The sequence below is a fragment of the Nannospalax galili genome, unplaced genomic scaffold, assembly GCF_000622305.1.
Source record: "Nannospalax galili isolate Female #2095 unplaced genomic scaffold, S.galili_v1.0 scaffold362, whole genome shotgun sequence".
Classification (NCBI taxonomy): domain Eukaryota; kingdom Metazoa; phylum Chordata; class Mammalia; order Rodentia; family Spalacidae; genus Nannospalax; species Nannospalax galili.
In genome coordinates, this window is record NW_008348785.1 from 2,770,064 (window position 1) to 2,777,709 (window position 7,646).

Consider the following 7,646-nt stretch of genomic DNA (forward strand, 5'->3'; position numbering starts at 1 on the left):
GCTAATCCCAAAGCTGGCAGCATCTGTCACCACAAAGGGCTCTTGTGAAAGAACGAGAGACCTGAAGTTCCAGCTGCTCCCTGGTCATCGGTGTGTGCTGCATTTCTGACAGTGTAGACCAGGCTGATAAATTCATCTCAGATCCTGAGGATGTCCCAGCATGTCTCTTCCAGAGAAGTGAGTTTTAATTTATTTAAATTTAATGGAAAAGCATATGGAGGGGAACGGAAAGCTAATTTAAAATAGTGCTCAAAGCAATCAATATGTTAACAGATTCCTTCAACTTTTTATGCTTGGCTGCTGGGAAAAAAAAAAAAAGAAACAACCACACCAAAAAGAAAAAAAAATTCCTTTAAAATGTAAGCTGATCCTTCCACTTCCCTCCTCCCATGTCATGAATACACCATTTTTGATGTTAGGAGCTGAAACCTGGAGGGTTTAAATCAGCCAGTCTTGTAAACATTAAAATATGTTTTCTGAAACATACGTCTGATGAAGTCAGATGTGGCACTGGAGGTAACTTCAGTCAAAAGACTTGTTTCGGCGTACCACAGCAGCACAGTACCCGGAGTCCGAGCAAACCATTGTGTACTGGGTGCACCGGAGTGTCCCCGTTTCCAAAGTGGGCATCGCGTCACCATCTTCATACTCTTGTGAGATGCCAGCGGGGGCTGGGGCAGAGCTTGCCGTGCAGATTGCAGAGTTGCCTAATTGCTTGCCGGGAAAGTGGGCTGGGGACTTCTGACTCCCAAGAGACCATTGTTTCTTTGAGTTAAGGTCATCTCCTTTGTAGGACCCTCAGAGGAGATAGCCTGGCTGAGCATCATGGGTCCAAAAGGCATGTTGGGTTCAGCTAAGCTGATCCGAAGAGACCAAGATTGACCCCTCCCTATGGCCTCCTCAGCCATCTGTGCACAAGCCAGTGTCAGACATTCTGCCATTTAGCCAGTCTCTCTTTGGTTGTCGTTGATTTCCTCTCTTTCTGTCTTCTGATGAGGCGGCACAGTATGTGCAAAGGACAGAGCCTTGCGGCCAAGGACTTGAGTCTGACTTCTGCCTCCATCAGGCTACCTGGCTGCTGGGCTTCCAGGTCACTTTCGCCTGGGGTCTCCTGTGATGCGTTCTCTGGGTGGCTGGAAGGAAGGAGTAAGGCATGGCAATACTCAGTAAGATTAGGTCTCTCCGCTCCCAATGGCCAGTCCCAGAGCAAGGGGTCTTTGAGAAAATTCACATTCCAACATTTAGGACTACTCCGTCTGACCTTGCTTTCTTAGATTGGGAGGTGGTGGGTGGTAGAATGGCCAGGAGTATTTGATTGCTCTGAGCCTTTGTGAAAGTTGATGCTGGAATTGGGCATGAGTCTGTGTCTAAGCTGTCACTTGCTTCTCACACTGAGAGGCCAAGAGCAGCCTTTTTGTTTGTCCTATTTTTTTGAGAAAGGATCTCATATAACCCAGGATAGCCTCGAACTCTATGTAGCAGAGGATGACCTTGAACTTCTGATTCTTCTGCCTCTGTCTTTTGAATGCTGGGATTACAGGTATGTGCGTGTCATCACATCCAGTTTATGTGGTGCTAGGATGGAAGCCAAGGCTCTGTGCACACTAAGCAGGCAGCCCCCACCTGATATGCGGCCCTCCAACCCCAAGAGTAGCCTTCTTAGTGAAAACCAAGCTGGCCCACTGAGCAGCCCCCTCTCTAATTTGGAGCTGCCTTGTTTCTGAGAACTCTTCAAGGTCAACTGTTTTGGACTGAAAATTGGAAAGCAGCCAGTAGACACCATCAGAATCCCAATCTCCAGCCTCTCTCAGCATCAACCTTAGAGGGCTGGACCCTGTTAAGATTCCAGAGAATCTCCTGGTCTGTGCCAGATGCATGGCGTTCTCATTTGCTTATATATTAAAAAGAGAGAGAGAAAGAGAGAGAGAGAGAGAGAGAGAGAGAGAGACACTTCTGGAGCTTTTTAGAATTTCATGTGTAATCAAAATCTGCTTAATTGCATTTTCTCCTGGAAAAAAGAGCATTTGTAGGCTATCGAGTTACCTCCTAGGCTCCTGTAAAGGTAACTTGCATTTCCATAGCGTGTCCCTGTCAGGGTTTCCCTGTCTAAGAGGTGGAAATCGAGAGCCACTGTCAGCAGCATTGGCCTTCCAGGATGTATATCTTAGCTTGCCAAGAATCTACTGGTTTCAATGTTACCGGCTTTTACCAAGTGTCCAGAGATGGCTCTAGAAGGCTAAAGAGTTGCAGAACTATACTCTATCTAAAAGGTGCAGTCCTGGAAAGTCTAGGTAGTTCTGTTCGCCCATGGAGACATCCAGAATTCAAGGGGGAAATGGCTTCAGGTGACCCTGGTGACATCTCAGTGCAAAAAGTATCACATCCTGTCAGAAATCCAGAAGGAGCCCCAGGAGAGATGAGGAAAGTCAGGGGAGTTGCTCCCTCTGGAACAAGCAAGGAGCCCAGCCTTCCCCAATGCACAGCCCTACACAGTTTTGTGTGGTAGTCTAAACAGGACTGAGAGAAGCAGCTCTATAGAAATACCAAGGACCCCCGCCCCCCGCCCGAGAAACACGAGCCCCGGCTGATTGCAGACAGAGAACTCTTTGTCACGCCTGCAAAAACCCATGGTGTCAGGAAATTACTGCCCTAGCACGAGGAGCCAGGGAAGCAAAGTGTGGACTGGGGCTGTGGCCAGGTCTGAGGCTCCCTGTGGATTCATGTGTGCTGGGACGGGGGTGAGGGGAGAAGGCACGGAGTTTTAAGTCTGTCATTCTGGGCACTAGGTGATGTTGGAGCCTCTCACTCAGCTGTGCCAGCTCTGCTTCAAGCTCCATTCCAGAATGTGACCGATCACCTCTCCCTCCCTAGTCTCCCTTCCTCTCATCTGCAAAGCAGGGATTCTGAGCATGCCTGACAGTCGTGAGTGCTGAGCTAGGTCATTCACAGAGCAGCAGCGTGCCTCTGTCTTGCCTCTGTTGTATACTGAGCAATGCTGTTTTCGCTGTTTTCCCTTACTGTTATGCCTGCCATCTTTTTTTTTTTTTTTTTTTTTTTTTTTTTTTTTTTCCATTGCATTTTGCCGCCCCTGTGAGGATCTGGTTAAAGAACTCCACTGGGCATTGTCAGGAAGAGATTTCCAACCTTGTCTCTGTGGACCAGACAGGTGTCCTGCTGAGTAGAACTGGGGCAGCTGGTCTCATCAGAACCCTGACATCCTGGGTGGCTGCATCCTGGGCATCTGCACAGCATTTTCCTTGACACCCTCCCTCCAGACGTTCACTGTAGACCAAGGGTGGCCTTGACAGAGGCTTTGCTCATAGGAGGCCGTCCCTCATAGCTTGCATATAAAACAGCACAGGGCACCACTGAGACGTATAATATGGGGCTATAAATGGAAGCCCAGCTCTATTTTTAGAAACAGCATTCACAACTGTGCAATATCGTGAAAGGTCTGTAATTTGTCTTGGGGTGAGAAGGAATGTAGCTCCATCAGTATTTGAGGAGAACATGTCTCAAATAAGGGTTTGAGGTGACATGGTTGCCTAGCCCCTCCCTTCTGTGACCCAGGCCTCTCTGGGTGGAGGAATGCAATGCTGGCCCTGGAGCGTTAATCTGGGTGGTCTATGTGTTGGCTGAGCCACGGTCAGCACTAGGTGGCCCCTTGTTAGCCCTTCTGGGTCAGGAGCACTGGGTTGTGGCTGAGGCTGTGGTTGTTACTGCGACTGAGGCTAGCGTGAGTTGGGAGTAGGCCTCCACCTGGTGGGCTGGTGGGGAGGATTTAGTGCACCCCAAGGGGGTACTTAGTAAATGCTAGCTCTGAATGGTGAAGACAGGAGCTGAGCCACTCGCCATTCTGTCCCCAAGTGTTCTGGTCATCACTGGCCTTCTCATGGGCTCTCATCTGCACCTTGTCCCAGGCAGAACATGGCTGACCATACAAGGCCTTCAGGTACTTACACTTCTGGCCACCAAGGATGGAGGACAGAGCTGGCCAGACAGACAACTCTGAGTTAAAAGGCCAGCACTTTGGTCAGGAGGGGAATCTGCCTGCTGACCTGGGCGTGAGGATGGAGTGGGTAGGCTGACTTTGACCCCAGTGGGATCTGCAGCCTGCGCTGCTCAGTGCTGCTTCTTCCCGTGTGCATCAATTTCCTTGGCTGTAAAACTGGTCAGTCTCAGTTTTTAAAAATCTGAATTTCTTAATTTTGGGAGAATTTCATACATGAGTATTGTATTTGCTTCACTTTCATCCAGCCCTTCCTCTCCCCCTCCCACCCCTCCTCAAGTTCATGACCTCTTCTGAAATTATTGTTTTACACACACACACACACACACACACACACACACACACCCAAAATTTACCAAACCCCTTCAGTGTTGCTCTTATGTTTGTTTTGGGCTGATCACGTGGGGTTGGATAATCTATCAGGGAGCTCATTCCTGAGAAAACTGATTCTCCCTCTCTCATGACTACAGCATCCTCGCCGTGTCTGAAGACACTAGCAGTAGGTATTCTGGTCACTGGCTCTTACAGTCGTCCCTGAGCTTGCATTAAGGGGTTGTGTCGTAGACATACCAGCTGGGGCACCCCATGGTCACTGCTCTTACTCCTTGGGCGGCTCCGCAGGAGCCGAACTTTGTAGCAAACGTGTATTAGTTACTTTTCTCATGACTGTGCAAAATACCCAACAAGAAGCAATTTAGGGGAGGAAGTATTTATTCTGGCTTACAGTTGGAGGGGGTCATTTCATCATGGTAGGGAAGGCATGGTGGCAGGAACAGAGGCATCTGATCACATTGCATCCACACTCAGAAAGCAGACAGAGAGATAAATGTTTAGGTTCAACTAGCATCTTCCTTTCTGTAGTCCAGACCCAAGGCCAGGGTGGGTACTGCCCTCCGACCTCAATTCACCTGATCAAGTAATCCCTCATGGGCATGCCCAGAGGCTAACCTCATCTAAGTAATCCTTCATTGGTATACCTGGAAGCTTGTCTTCTAAGTGATTCCAGATCTCCTAGGTGATTCCAGATCTTGTCAAGTTGACAGTCAACACTGTCACACTAGGCTTGAAACCCATAATCTCTGTCCATCCCTCTATCCCTCCCTGTCTCCATCTATCCATCCATCCATCCATCCGTCCCTCTCTTCATCCTTCCATACCTCCATCTATCCATCCCACCTTCTCTCCATCCATCCATCCATCCAGTGGGCATCTGTGATTCAGTTCCCCAGATATGACATCAAAAGATGGGGTTAAGTCCTGGCTTTGGCTTTCTTCTTCCTAAACCTAAGTAAAATTATGACCAAACATTGATTCTAACCATCAAGAATGTAGACTGCTTGGTTAGACATGTGGGCTTTAACCCATATTAAAAACATCCCACAGGAAACAAATGAACCCTGTGCCAACAAAGAGGGCTGTGTAAAGCTGCTCTGACCAGACAGGCCCAGAGAGACCAAGGTAAAGGCAACAGGGCAGGCGGGGATGCCAGGCCTGGCACAGGACCTCTGACTTCTGGGGTTCCCTGTCCACACACGACTGTCTAGGTGAGGTACCAAGAAGTTCGAGGGCTGTGCAGGAATGAAATTCTACAGTTTTCCCCATCATTGACATGCCCATCACCCAACGGAACAACTGGCTCCTTTGAACATGAAAACCTAAGGGAAGAAGCAAGAGCCAGACACTGGTCACAGCCAGGCGACCAAGTGACCACACAGATCCCAGTGCACTGCATTCCACAGGTTCCATGGGTCTGTGGCTGGACTTCCAGGCAGGAGCTGGCCTGGCAGTTGGTACGGATGGACTTGGGGGTGTCTATGCCTAGAACAGTAGCCCCCGACCTGAAAAATGTCTCCCTCTGTTTGAGAAAAGGTGCCGGCCTGTGTGTGCAGATATTTGTATGTCAGGTGTGCCTGAGCTTGTGCATGTGAGTGTGTAGTCTGTATATATGTACATGTGAACATGTACATGAGAATGACTGTGCATGTTTATGTGTGTGCATGTGCAAGTGTCTAAAAATGTGCGTAAACGCTTCCCATACAATACCTCTTCTCTATCAGTTCCCCAAAGTGGGTTCTCAGCTGAATTGCACGGCCTGGGTGGTGCCCTGCCACTCCTTCCTTCCTGTTTCTTATAGTTGGACATGTACACTGTGTCCCACTTCTGGCTCCCACCACACTCAGGCTTGGCCAGCTGCTCTGCTCACACCCAGGCTTTCTTCCATGTTCAGACAGCCAATGGGGTGTGTGAAGCTGTTGGGTCTCTCCTGGCTCCCACCGCCATCAAGGCTGCTTCCTCCAGGAAGTATTCCCTGAAGTGTTTCTCCTTAACACCATCACATCACTTAACAATCCCCTGAGCAGGGACCTACACTCTGTTTTGCACTGGGGAAGAGATAGTAATGACGAGACACCTTTGGAGTTGAGCATAGAGTAATCTGTTCACAGTCACCTGTGTTATGTTGACAAGAGGTACAGCAAAGAGGTACAGGGATTTGAGAATCCCTGCAGCACTAAGGCTCCTTCTAGCCACATCGCTAAACCTGCTGTTTATCTCTGTGACCAGCACCAGCCTAGTAGCCCTCTGTGAACTGGTGAGCACGTACAGGTCTGAACTGAGGTCATGGTCAGGGGTTCTCTGTGGGGGCTGAAGGTTCGGGAGATTGGTCAGCTCAAATGTGGCTCCACCTTGGACCAGATGGTTCTGTCACAGGTCTGAACTGAGGTCACGGTCAGGGGTTCTCTGTGGGGGCTGAAGGTTTGGGAGATTGGTCAGCTCAAATGTGGCTCCACCTTGGACCAGATGGTTCTGTGGGTGACAAGCCCAAAGTCATTTTCTAACTTCTCCTTGTGCGGATGCCTGCACACTGTCCTGTTCAACACCCAAGAACTCCAGTCAGCCTCCCTGGTGTTAAGGGAATGCTTGTAAGAATTTCCTAGGAAACAATGAAAGAGGTGTGCCCGATAAGACATGGTGGAACTTCCCACCTGACTTCTGTCTGAGCTGGGAAACCCAGCTGGAAGTCAGGGCTCATAATGCCCGAGTCACAGCTGCCTGTTCAAGTTCATTTATCTCCCCCAGGAAAGCCCTCCCCGCTTCCCTCTATGACCATGCCTCCTAACTTTTGTCAGCCCCCTGAGTGAGGTCAGTCCCTCTCCCCCTTCCCTTCCCCAGCTACTGCCCAGCGGGCACCATCATCTTGTGTCCTGTTCGCCTCTCTCCCTGGTGTTTCCTCCAAAGATTTGATTTCTATGCCTCACGAACAAAAGATTCCCTTTCCTCATTGAATCAGAAAGGGGCCATTGGGAGCGTTCACCATGTTATTTCTCTGCCACCACGTGTACTAAGTTCCTAAGTGGTGCCTGAAGTGCTCCTGAAGGGTGCTGAGTCAGTGGTGGCTGGCACGGTCACTGTGATTCCTGTGAACTGGCTCCTTCCACTCTTGAGAAAAGTGATGTTTGAGAGCTGCACCGAAGCCCTAGGTCTTTAGCCCCCGTTGCCCTGAATTGCTGAGCCTTTCCCACACTTGCTCCGCAGACACTGTACCTGCCCCATGGAGTCAATATTCCAGGATGGGATTTTCCCTGAACTCAGTAACCCAATTGGAAGTCAGGACTCTTTGTGCTTGAGTTACAGATGT